Below are 13,623 nucleotides of genomic sequence, written 5' to 3' on the forward strand. Positions count from 1 at the left end.
GCCGACTCTTTAAGTCCGTTCATCAAGTCGCTAGAACAATTACTCTCACCAAGTCGACTCTATAAGTTCGTTCATCAAGTCGGCCCACCAAGTACTCCCACCAAGTCGACTCTTTAAGTCCGTTCATCAGTTCACCCCGCCAAGTACTCTCACCAAGTTAACTCTTTAAGTCCGTTCATCGAGTCACCCTGCCAAGTCTACCCTTTAAGTCCGTTCATCAAGTCGCCCCGCCGAGTTGCTTCTCTAAGCCCACTCACCATGTCAGCTCACCAAGTCGGTTGTTCAAGTACGTTTCCAAGTCAACTCTTTAAGTTCGCTCACCAGGTCAGCCCGCCCAAGTCGCCTCTTTAAGTTCGTTCGCCAGGTCGGCCCGCCCAAGTCGCATCAGCGGGCTAACTCGTCGAATCACCTCATGAAGTTGACTCTTTAAGTGCGCTCACCAAGTCAGCTCACCAAGTCAACTCACCATCTTGCCTCGATAAGTTGGCTTGCCGAGTTACCCCACCAAGTCGTCGCCTCTTTAAGCCTACTCACTGTGTCAGCTCGTCAGGTCGGCTCACCAAGTCGACTAATCAAGTAGGCCCACCAAGTCACCTCAAGGATAGCTCCTCACCATGAGTCCCCTCACCATGTTGACTCTTTGAGCCCGCTCGCCAAGTCGCCTCACCAAGTCGACTCGAGTACGTTGCCAAGTCGACTCTTTAATTTGGCTCGCCAGGTCAACTCGCCAAGTCAACTCACCATGTCATCTCAATGAACCAACTCGCCGAGTCGCCTCACCATGTCGGCTCTCTAATACCACTCGCCAAGTCGCCCCACCAACTCGCCTCGTTAGGCCCACTCACCACATCACCCCGTTAGGCCCACTCTCACCAAGTGGACTCTTTAAGTCTGCTCATAAAGTCGAGCCACCAAGTACTCTCACCAAGTCGACTCTTTAAGTCCTTTCATCGAGTCACCCCACCAAGTACTCTCACCAAGTCAACTCTTTAGGTCCGTTCATAGAGTCACCCCACCAAGTCGACCCTTCAAGTGCGTTCATCAAGTCACCCCACCAAGTCAACTCTTTAAGTTCATTCATCAAGTCACCCCGCCAGGTCAGCCCACAAATTACTCTCACCAAGTCGACTCTTTAAGTTCGTTCATCAAGTCACCCCGCCAGGTCGGCCCACCAAGTGGACTCTTTAAGTTCGTTCACGAAGTCACTATGCCAAGTCAGCCCACCAGGTCGACTCTTTAAGTTCGTTCATCAAGTCACCCCGCCAGGTCAACCCACTAACTACTCTCACCAAGTCGACTCTTTAAGTTTGCTCACCAAGTCACCCTGCCAGGGCGGCCCACCAAGTACTCTCACCAAGTCGACTCTTTAGGTTTGTTCATCAGGTCACCCCACCGAGTACTCTCACCAAGTCGACTCTTTAAGTTCGTTCATCAAGTCGCCCCGCCAGGTCGGCCCACCAAGTACTCTCACCAAGTCGACCCTTTAGGTTCGGTCATCAACTCACCCCGCCAGGTCAGCCCACCAAGTACTCTCACAAAGTTGACTCTTTAGGTTCGTTCATCAATTCACCCCGCCAGCTCGGCCCACCAAGTTCTCTCACCAGGTCGACTCTTTAAGTTCGTTCATCAAGTCACCCCGCCAGTTTGACCCACCAAGTACTCTCACAAAGTCGACTCTCTAGGTTCGTTCATCAAGTCACCCTGCCAGGTCAGCCCACCAAGTACTCTCACCAAGTCACCCCGCTAGTTCGACCCACTAAGTCGACTCTTTAAGTTCGTTCATCAAGTCACCCGGCCAAGTCGGCCCACCAAGTCGACTCTTTAAGTCCGTTCATCAAGTCACGTGACCAGGTCAGCCCACCGAGTACTCTCGCCAAGTCGACTCTTTAAGTTTGTTCATCAAGTCACCCGGCCAGGTCGGCCCACCAAGTCACCAAGTACTCTCACCAAGTCGACTCTCTAAGTCCGTTCATCAAGTCACCCCGCCAGGTCGGCCCACCAAGTCGAATCTTTAAGTCCGTTCATCAAGTCACCCCACCAAGTACTCTAACCAAGTCGATTCTTCGAGTGCGTTCATCAAGTCACCCGACCAACTACTCTCACCAAGTCGACTCTTTAACTATGTTCATCAAGTCACCCCACCAAGCACTCTCACCACGTCAACTCTTTAGGTCCGTTCATAAAGTCACCCCACCAAGTCGACCCTTCAAGTGCGTTCATCAAGTCACCCCACCAAGTACTCTCACCAATTCGACTCTTTAAGTCTTTTCATCAAGTCACCACACCAAGTACTCTCACCAAGTCAACTCTTTAGGACCGTTCATCAAGTAACCTCGCGGAGTCGACCCTTGAGGTCCGTTCATCAAGTCACCCCACCATGTACTCCCACCAAGTCGACTCTTTAAGTCAATTCACGAAGTCACCCAACCAGGTCGGCCCACCAAGTCGACTCTCTAAGTCTGTTCATCCCGTCACCCCACCGAGTACTCTCACCAAGTCAACTCTTTAGGTCCGTTCATCAAGTCACCCCGCAAAGTCGACCCTCTAAGTTTGTTCATCGAGTCACCCGACCAAGTCGACTGTTTAAGTCCTTTCATCAAGTCACCCCGCCAAGCCGACTCTTTAAGTCCGTTCATCAAGTCGCCAGAACAACTACTCTCACCAAGTCGACTCTATAAGTCCGTTCATCAAGTGGGCCCACCAAGTACTCCCACCAAGTCGACTCTTTAAGTCCGTTCATCAGTTCACCCCGCCAAGTACTCTCACCAAGTCAACTCTTTAGGTCCGTTCATCGAGTCACCCCGCCAAGTCGACCCTTTAAGTCCGTTCATCAAGTCGCCCCGCCGAGTTGCTTCTCTAAGCCCACTCACCATGTCAGCTCACCAAGTCGGTTATTCAAGTACGTTGCCAAGTCAACTCTTTAAGTTCGCTCACCAGGTCAGCCCGCCCAAGTCGCCTCTTTAAGTTCGTTCGCCAGGTCGGCCCGCCCAAGTCGCATCAGCGGGCTAACTCACCGAGTCACCTCATGAAGTTGACTCTTTAAGTGCGCTCACCAAGTCAGCTCACCAAGTCGACTCACCATCTCGCCTCGACAAGTTGGCTTGCCGAGTTACCCCACCAAGTCATCGCCTCTTTAAGCCCGCTCACCATGTCAGCACGTCAGGTCGGCTCACCAAGTCGACTAATCAAGTAGGCCCACCAAGTCGCCTCAAGGATAGCTCCTCACCATGAGTCGCCTCACCATGTTGACTCTTTGAGCCCACTCACCAGGTCGCCTCACCAAGTCGACTCGAGTACGTTGCCAAGTCGACTCTTTAAGTTTGCTCGCCAGGTCGACTCGCGAAGTCAGCTCACCATGTCATCTCAACGAACCAACTCGCCGAGTCGCCTCACCATGTCGGCTCTCTAATACCACTCGCCAAGTCGCCCCACCAACTCGCCCCGTTAGGCCCACTCACCACATCGCCCCGTTAGGCCCACTCTCACCAAGTGGACTCTTTAAGTCTGCTCATAAAGTCGAGCCACCAAGTACTTTCACCAAGTCAACTCTTTAAGTCCTTTTATCGAGTCACCCCACCAAGTACTCTCACCAAGTCAACTCTTTAGGTCCGTTCATAGAGTCACCCCACCAAGTCGACCCTTCAAGTGCGTTCATCAAGTCACCCCACCAAGTCGACTCTTTAAGTTCATTAATCAAGTCACCCCGCCAGGTCAGCCCACAAATTACTCTCACCAAGTCGACTCTTTAAGTTCGTTCATCAAGTCACCCCGCCAGGTCGGCCCACCAAGTGGACTCTTTAAGTTCGTTCATGAAGTCACTCTGCCAAGTCGGCCCACCAGGTCGACTCTTTAAGTTCGTTCATCAAGTCACCCCGCCAGGTTAGCCCACCAACTACTCTCACCAAGTCGACTCTTTAAGTTTGCTCACCAAGTCACCCCGCCAGGTCGGCCCACCAAGTACTCTCACCAGGTTGACTCTTTAGGTTTGTTCATCAGGTCACCCCACCGAGTACTCTCACCAAGTCGACTCTTTAAGTTCGTTCATCAAGTCGCCCCGCCAGGTCGGCCCACCAAGTACTCTCACCAAGTCAACCCTTTAAGTTCGATCATCAACTCACCCCGCCAGGTCGGCCCACCAAGTACTCTCACAAAGTTGACTCTTTAGGTTCGTTCATCAATTCACCCTGCCAGCTCGGCCCACCAAGTTCTCTCACCAGGTCGACTCTTTAAGTTCGTTCATCAAGTCACCTCGCCAGTTCGACCCACCAAGTACTCTCACAAAGTCGACTCTCTAAGTTCGTTCATCAAGTCACCCTGCCAGGTCAGCCCACCAAGTACTCTCACCAAGTCACCTCGCTAGTTCGACCCACCAAGTCGACTCTTTAAGCTCGTTCATCAAGTCACCCGGCCAAGTCGGCCCACCAAGTCGACTCTTTAAGTCCGTTCATCAAGTCACGTGACCAGGTCAGCCCACTGAGTACTCTCGCCAAGTCGACTCTTTAAGTTTGTTCATCAAGTCACCCGGCCAGGTCGGCCCACCAAGTCACCAAGTACTCTCACCAAGTTGACTCTCTAAGTCCGTTCATCAAGTCACCCCGCCAGGTCGGCCCACCAAGTCGAATCTTTAAGTCCGTTCATCAAGTCACCCCACCATGTACTCTAACCAAGTCGATTCTTCGAGTGCGTTCATCAAGTCACCCGACCAACTACTCTCATCAAGTCGACTCTTTAACTATGTTCATCAAGTCACCCCACCAAGAACTCTCACCACGTCAACTCTTTAGGTCCGTTCATAAAGTCACCCCACCAAGTCGACCCTTCAAGTGTGTTCATCAAGTCACCCCACCAAGTACTCTCACCAATTCGACTCTATAAGTCTTTTCATCAAGTCACCACACCAAGTACTCTCACCAAGTCAACTCTTTAGGACCATTCATCAAGTCACCTCGCCGAGTCGACCCTTGAAGACCGTTCATCAAGTCACCCCACCAAGTACTCCCACCAAGTCGACTCTTTAAGTCAGTTCACGAAGTCACCCAACCAGGTCGGCCCACCAAGGACTCTCACCAAGTCGACTCTCTAAGTCTGTTCATCAGGTCACCCCACCGAGTACTCTCACCAAGTAAACTCTTTAGGTCCGTTCATCAAGTCACCCCGCAAAGTCGACCCTCTAAGTTCGTTCATCGAGTCACCCGACCAAGTCGACTATTTAAGTCCTTTCATCAAGTCACCCCGCCAAGCCTACTCTTTAAGTCCGTTCATCAAGTCGCCAGAACAACTACTCTCACCAAGTCGACTCTATAAGTCCGTTCATCAAGTGGGCCCACCAAGTACTCCCACCAAGTCGACTCTTTAAGTCCGTTCATCAGTTCACCCCGCCAAGTACTCTCACCAAGTCAACTCTTTAGGTCCGTTCATCGAGTCACCCCGCCAAGTCGACCCTTTAAGTCCGTTCATCAAGTCGCCCCGCTGAGTTGCTTCTCTAAGCCCACTCACCATGTCAGCTCACCAAGTTGGTTGTTCAAGTACGTTGCCAAGTCAACTCTTTAAGTTCGCTCACCAGGTCAGCCCGCCCAAGTCGCCTCTTTAAGTTTGTTCGCCATGTCGGCCCACCCAAGTCGCATCAGCGGGCTAACTCGCCGAGTCACCTCACGAAGTTGACTCTTTAAGTGCGCTCACCAAGTCAGCTCACCAAGTCGACTCACCATCTCACCTCGATAAGTTGGCTTGCCGAGTTACCCCACCAAGTCGTTGCCTCTTTAAGCCCGCTCACCGTGTCAGCTCGTCAGGTCGGCTCACCAAGTCGACTAATCAAGTAGGCCCACCAAGTCGCCTCAAGGATACCTCCTCACCATGTTGACTCTTTGAGCCCACTCGCCAGGTCGCCTCACCAAGTCGACTCGAGTACGTTGCCAAGTCGACTCTTTAAGTTCGCTCGCCAGGTCGACTCGCCAAGTCAGCTCACCATGTCATCTCAACGAACCAACTTGCCGAGTCACCTCACCACGTCGGCTCTCTAATACCACTCGCCAAGTCGCCCCACCAACTCGCCCCGTTAGGCCCACTCACCACATCGCCCCATTAGGCCCACTCTCACCAAGTGGACTCTTTAAGTCTGCTCATAAAGTCGAGTGCTCTCACCAAGTCGACTCTTTAAGTCCTTTCATCGAGTCACCCCACCAAGTACTCTCACCAAGTCAACTCTTTAGGTCCGTTCATAGAGTCACCCCACCAAGTCGACCCTTCAAGTGCGTTCATCAAGTCACCCCACCAAGTCGACTCTTTAAGTTCATTCATCAAGTCACCCCGCCAGGTCAGCCCACAAATTACTCTCACCAAGTCGACCCTTTAAGTTCGGTCATCAACTCACCCCGCCAGGTCGGCCCACCAAGTACTCTCACAAAGTCGACTCTTTAGGTTCGTTCATCAATTCACCCTGCCAGCTCGGCCCACCAAGTTCTCTCACCAGGTCAACTCTTTAAGTTCGTTCATCAAGTCACCCCGCCAGTTCGACCCACCAAGTACTCTCACAAAGTCGACTCTCTAAGTTCGTTCATCAAGTCACCCTGCTAGGTCAGCCCACCAAGTACTCTCACCAAGTCACCCCGCTAGTTTGACTCACCAAGTCGACTCTTTAAGTTCGTTCATCAAGTCACCCGGCCATGTCGGCCCACCAAGTCGACTCTTTAAGTCCGTTAATCAAGTCACGTGACCAGGTCAGCCCACCGAGTACTCTCCCCAAGTCGACTCTTTAAGTTTGTTCATCAAGTCACCCGGCCAGATCGGCCCACCAAGTCGACTCTCTAAGTCTGTTCATCAGGTCACCCCACTGAGTACTCTCACCAAGTCAACTCTTTAGGTCCGTTCATCAAGTCACCCCGCAAAGTTGACCCTCTAAGTTCGTTCATCGAGTCACCCGACCAAGTCGACTGTTTAAGTCCTTTCATCAAGTCACCCCGCCAAGCCGACTCTTTAAGTTCGTTCATCAAGTCACCAGAACAACTACTCTCACCAAGTCGACTCTATAAGTCCGTTCATCAAGTCGGCCCACCAAGTACTCCCACCAAGTCGACTCTTTAAGTCCGTTCATCAGTTCACCCCACCAAGTACTCTCACCAAGTCAACTCTTTAGGTCCGTTCATCGAGTCACCCCGCCAAGTCGACCCTTTAAGTCCGTTCATCAAGTCACCCCGCCGAGTTGCTTCTCTAAGCCCACTCACCATGTCAGCTCACCAAGTCGGTTGTTCAAGTATGTTGCCAAGTCAACTCTTTAAGTTCGCTCACCAGGTCAACCCGCCCAAGTTGCCTCTTTAAGTTCGTTCGCCAGGTCGGCCCGCCCAAGTCGCATCAGCAGGCTAACTCGCTGAGTCACCTCACAAAGTTGACTCTTTAAGTGCGCTGACCAAGTCAGCTCACCAAGTCGACTCACCATCTCGCCTCGATAAGTTGGCTTACCGAGTTACCCCACCAAGTCGTCGCCTCTTTAAGCCCGCTCACCGTGTCAGCTCATCAGGTCGGCTCACCAAGTCGACTAATCAAGTAGGCCCACCAAGTTGCCTCAAGGATAGCTCCTCACCATGAGTCTCCTCACCATGTTGACTGAATGAGTCACCTCACCATGTTGACTCTTTGAGCCCACTTGCCAGGTCGCCTCACCAAGTCGACTCGAGTACGTTGCCAAGTCAACTCTTTAAGGTCGCTCGCCAGGTCAACTCGCCAAGTTAGCTCACCATGTCATCTCAACGAACCAACTCGCCGAGTCGCCTCACCACGTCGGCTCTCTAATACCACTCGCCAAGTCGCCCCACCAACTCGCCCCATTAGGCCCACTCACCACATCGCCCCGTTAGGCCCACTCTCACCAAGTGGACTCTTTAAGTCTACTCATAAAGTCGAGCCACCAAGTACTCTCACCAAGTCAACTCTTTAAGTCCTTTCATCGAGTCACCCCACCAAGTACTCTCACCAAGTCAACTCTTTAGGTCCGTTCATAGAGTCACCCCACCAAGTCGACCCTTCAAGTGCGTTCATCAAGTCACCCCGCCAGGTCGGCCCACCAAGTCGAATCTCTAAGTCCGTTCATCAAGTCACCGTCCCGATCTGGCCGAGCCGTTTTGGCCGAGCCATGCTGGCCGAGCCGATCTGGGCGAGCCATTCTGGCTGACCCGATCTGGCTGAGCCGTTCTGGGCATGCCATGCTGGCCGAGCCGATCTGGGCGAGCCATTCTGGCCGAGCCGATCTGGGCGACCCGTTCTGGGCGAGCCGATCTGGGCGACTCGTTCTAGCCAAGTCATGCTGGCCGAGCCGATCTGGGTGAGCCGTTCTGGCCGAGCCATGCTGGCCGAGCCAATCTGGGCGAGCCGTTCTGGCCGAGCCATGCTGGCCGAGCCGATCTAGGCGAGCCATTCTGGCCGAGCCGATCTGGGCGACCCGTTCTGGCCGAGCCATGCTGGCCTAGCCGATCTGGGCGAGCCGATCTGGGTGAGCCGTTCTGGCCGAGCCATGCTGGCCGAGCCGATCTGGGCGAGCCATTCTGGCTGAGCCATGCTGGCTGAGCCGTTCTGGCCGAGCCATGCTGGCCAAGCCGATCTGGCCGATCTCCAAAAATGGTGTCGTGGATGGCTGTTTGGTCGCCTCTGTGCCAACTCGATCGGCACAACATTGGGAATGGTTCGACAGCGGTTGTCGTTCCAATGTATCATCGGGATGTCTTGGAACGCGGCCATTCAAGGGCAAGCTCGCGTCTAGCACTTGGATTGTGCGTCGTCACAAGTGATTAGGGAGATCTCTCTGTGAACGGCGGCATGACGATTGCAAGAGAAAATTGACTTAGTAGTCGGAGCATTGGCCTCGGGCCATTGTGACGGCCTTGCAATTTCTCTATAATTGCAACCTATGTTGCGTAGTAGCAGAGTTTGCATGTTAGATTGGCCTTTGTTCTTGACAGTTCGAAGTACTCTCACCAAGTCAGCAAGTCACCATGCTGGCCGAGCTGATCTGGCCGAGCCGATCTGGGTGAGCCATTCTGGCCGAGCCGATCTGGGCGAGCTCCAAAAACGGTGTCGTGGATGGCTGTTTGGTCACATTTTTCATTGAATTGGATTTTTAAGGGAGTTGTCCGCGCTATCGCAGATTTCTAATGCAGAGCGAGCCTCGCACTAATAGCTTATATAGGAGAGGTTGTTGTCGCGAGCCTCTCCCGTGCCCCTTTGATTCATTCAACATTGGTGTCTGGGCGGATCGGATTGCTGGGTTTTCAAATGGTGTATGCCGATGTTGAATGAATGAAATGGGCATGAAGCGATCTCAGTGCTTTTCCTCGGCTCTCCTTTAGATCATGTTTTGCGATGACTCAATTTTGGAAAAGGTGAGGCAGCGGTTGCCGATCCATGGCATGTGTTTTTGGTGGTTTTAAAACTTGATCTAAACGTGAGCCCTTGTCTAGCACTCCGGCGTTGCTTGGTATAATGGGAATTTGCTATGGGTGCTCGGCGCTCTAGAAATTTGTCATGGTGTACTTATCGCGGCTACATGGGAGCTTTAATATCGAAAGCTCTTGGCGAAAAATGGTGGCCGAGCCATGCTGGCCGACCCGATCTCGCTTAGCCATTTTCGTCGACCCAATCTGGCTCTCGTTTCTCACTCCATCGGCACAAATTCGGGAGTTGTTCGACAGCGGTTGTCGTTCCAATAAGTCATTGTGGTGATCTGGAGAGCAATGCTAAGTGCGGGAGCTTGCGTCTAGCATTTGGGGATGTTTGTGCAAGCGAGCAGGGGAGCTTCTCTCATCGGAACCTCTCCGTGGCCTTTGAATATAGACCCAGTGCCGACGATATCGATGGATACGAGCCTTGGATTATAAAATTGTTCAGCTAACATTGGTTTTTGTTAGAGATGGGTACGAAAGCACTTCTCGATCGATACGTGGGAGTTCCATAAGATCGCCTCTGTGCCAACTCGATCGGCACAACATTGGGAATGGTTCGACAGCGGTTGTCGTTCCAATGTGTCATCGGGATGTCTTGGAATGCGGCCTTTCAAGGGCGAGCTCGCGTCTAGCACTTGAATTGTGCATTGTCACAAGTGAGTGGGGAGATCTCTCTGTGAACGGCGGCATGGCGATTGCAAGAGAAAATTGACTTAGTAGTCGGAGCATTGGCCTCGGGCCATTGTGACGGCCTTGCAATTTCTCTATAATTGCAACCTATGTTTGCGCAGTAGCAGAGTTTGCATGTTAGATTGGCCTTTGTTCTTGACAGTTCGAAGTACTCTCACCGAGTCAGCAAGTCACCATGCTGGCCGAGCCGATCTGGCCAAGCCATGCTGGCCGAGCCGATCCGGGCGAGCCATTCTGGTCGAGCCGATCTGGGCGAGCTCCAAAAATGGTGTCGTGGATGGCTGTTTGGTCAAATTTTTCATTGAATTGGATTTTTAAGGTTTTTGTCCGCGCTGTCGCAGATTTCTAATGCAGAGCGAGCCTCGCACTAATAGCTTATATAGGAGAGGTTGTTGCTGCGAGCCTCTCCCGTGCCCCTTTCATTCATTCAACATTGGTGTCTAGGCGGATCGGATTGTTGGGTTTTCAAATGGTGTATGCCGATGTTGAATGAATGAAAGGGGCATGAAGCGATCTCAGTGCTTTTCCTCGGCTCTCCTTTAGATCATGTTTTGCGATGACTCAATTTTGGAAAAGGTGAGGCAGCGGTTGCCGATCCATGGCGTGTGTTTTTGGTGGTTTTAAAACTTGATCTAAACGTGAGCCCTTGTCTAGCACTCCGGCGTTGCTTGGTATAATGGCAATTTGCTATGGGTGCTCGTCGCTCTAGCAATTTGTCATGGTGTACTTATCGCGGCTACATGGGAACTTTAATATCGAAAGCTCTCGGTGAAAAATGGTGGCCGAGCCATGCTGGCCGACCCGATCTGGCTTAGCCGTTTTCGTCGACCCGATCTGGCTCTTCTTTCTCACTCCATCGGCACAAATTTGGGAGTTGTTCGACAGCGGTTGTCGTTCCAATGTGTCATTGCGGTGATCTGGAGAGCGATGCTAAGGGCGGGAGCTTGCGTCTAGCATTTGGGGATGTTTGTACAAGAGAGCAGGGGAGCTTCTCTTATTGGAACCTCTCCGCGGCCTTTGAATATAGACCCAGTGCCGACGATATCGATGGATACGAGCCTTGGATTCTAAAATTGTTCAGCTAACATTGGTTTTTGTGAGAGATGGGTATGAAAGCACTTCCCGATCGATTCGCGGGAGCTCCCTAAGATCGCCTCTGTGCCAACTCGATCTTCACAACATTGGGAATGGTTCGACAACGGTTGTCATTCCAATGTGTCATCAGGATATCTTGGAACGCAGCCTTTCAAGGGCGAGATCGCATCTAGCACTTGGATTGTGCGTCGTCACAAGTGAATGGGGAGATCTCTCTGTGAACGGCGGCATGGTGATTGCAAGAGAAAATTGACTTAGTAGTCGGAGCATTGGCCTCGGGCCATTGTGACGGCCTTGCAATTTCTCTATAATTGCAACCTATGTTTGCGCAGTAGCAGAGTTTGCATGTAAGATTGGCCTTTGTTCTTGACAGTTGCAGGAGATGACCTCCGGAACTTTTGGATTGGGCCCCTTCAAGGTGAAATTCATCCAGTTGATCGGATGAGCTCGATGACCATTTCACTCCCTTGGCTCCATGAATTCAAATCCCATCCAGCTGCCGTGAAGCCATCCCAATTTTGCTATGCGAGGGCTCTCTCCCCAGAGTCGTTCTCTTTGCAAAAACTTCTTTGGCAAAAAAAATTTGGAATGGTTCGGTAGCGGTTGTCGTTCCAATGGTGCCGTTGTGGTGGTTGCCTGGGCAGCGATCTGAAGGGCGAGCCGTCGTCTAGCAGTTGGGCTGCGCATCACGGGTGACAAGGGAGCCTTTGTAATCGGAAGCTCCCCGTGACCATTCGATGAGAAGAGCCATTGCTTGTGTGAGCAAGGACAAATGCAGCCTCAGATTCCAAACAAAATCAATGACATCGGATCTATATATAAGAGTGGAATGAAGCAGAAGCCCATTTGCCATGCGCGGCTCCCCAAAGTTTCTCGTCTTTCTCACTCCATCGGCACAAATTTGGGAGTTGTTCGACAGCGGTTGTCGTTCCAATGTGTCATTGCGGCGATCTCGAGAGCGACGCTAAGGTCGGGAGCTTGTGTCTAGCATTTGGGATGTTTGTGCAAGCGAGCAGGGGAGCTTCTCTTATCGGAAACTCTCCGTGGCCTTTGAATATATAGACCCAGTGCCGACGATATCGATGGATACGAACCTTGGATTCTAAATTTGTTCACAGCTAAGATTGGTTTTTGTGAGAGATGGGTACGAAAGCACATCCCGATTGCTACGCGAGAGCTCCCTAAGGTCGCCTCTCTGCCAACTCGATTGGCACAACATTGGGAATGGTTCGACAGCGGTTGTCGTTCCAATGTGTCATCGGGGGATGTGTCGGAAAGTGGCCTGGCCTTTCAAGGGCGAGCTCGCGTCTATCACTTGGATTGTGCGTCGTGTCGCAAGTAAATGGGGAGATCTCTCTGTGAACGGCGGCATGGTGATTGCGAGAGAAAATTGACTTAGTCGGAGCATTGGCCTCGGGCCACTGTGATGGCCTGGCAATTTCTCTTTAATTGCAACCTATGTTTGCGCAGTAGCAGAGTTTGCAAGTAAGACGGTCCTTGTTCTTGAGAGTTCCAGGAGATGACCTCCGGAACTTTTGGATTGGGCCCCTTCAAGGTGAAATTCATCCAGTTGATCGGATGAGCTCGATGACCATTTCAGTCCCTTGGCTCCATGAATTCACATCTCCTAACCGATGACAATCTTTTGCTCCTTAGACGACCTCATAATAAATTGGGTCGTGGATGGCTGTTTGGTCAGAATTTTCAACGATTTGGATTTTTATGGCGGATGTCGGCGTGTTCGCTAATTTCTAATGCAGAGCGAGCCTCGGACTAATAGCTTATATAGGAGAGGTTGTTGCCACGAACTTCTCCCATGCCCCTCTCATTGATGCAACGGCGGTGTCGAGGCGGATGGAAATGTCAGATTTTGAAATGGTGGATGCCGACGTTGAATCAATTGGAGGGGCATGAAGCCCACCCTCGAGGTGCTATTCCTCGACTCTCCTTTAGATCATGTTTTCTTGTCACTCAGCTGGCGCAATTTTGGAAAGCAGTTGGGCTACGCGTCACGAGTGACAAGGGAGCCTTTGTGATCGGAAGCTCCCCATGGCCATTCGATGAGAAGAGCCATTGCTTGTGTGAGCAAGGATGAATGCAGCCTCGGATTCCAAACGAAATCAATGACATCGGATCTATATACAAGAGCAGAATGAAGCAGCAGCCCGTTTGCGATGCGCGGCTCCCCAAAGTTGCTATTCTTTCTCACTCCATCGGGGCACAAATTTGGGAGTTGTTTGACAGCGGTCGTCGTTCCAATGGTGTCATTGCGGCGAAATTTGTTCACAGCTAAGATTGGTTTTTGTGAGAGATGGGTATGAAAGCACATCTCGATTGCTATGCGGGAGCTCCCTAAGGTCGCCTCTGTGCCAACTCGATCGGCACAACATTGGGAATGGTTTGACAGTGG

Source organism: Cupressus sempervirens, chromosome 1 (assembly GCF_028749045.1).
Source record: "Cupressus sempervirens isolate cs-2001-9-10 chromosome 1, ASM2874904v1, whole genome shotgun sequence".
NCBI classification, from domain to species: Eukaryota; Viridiplantae; Streptophyta; class Pinopsida; order Cupressales; family Cupressaceae; genus Cupressus; species Cupressus sempervirens.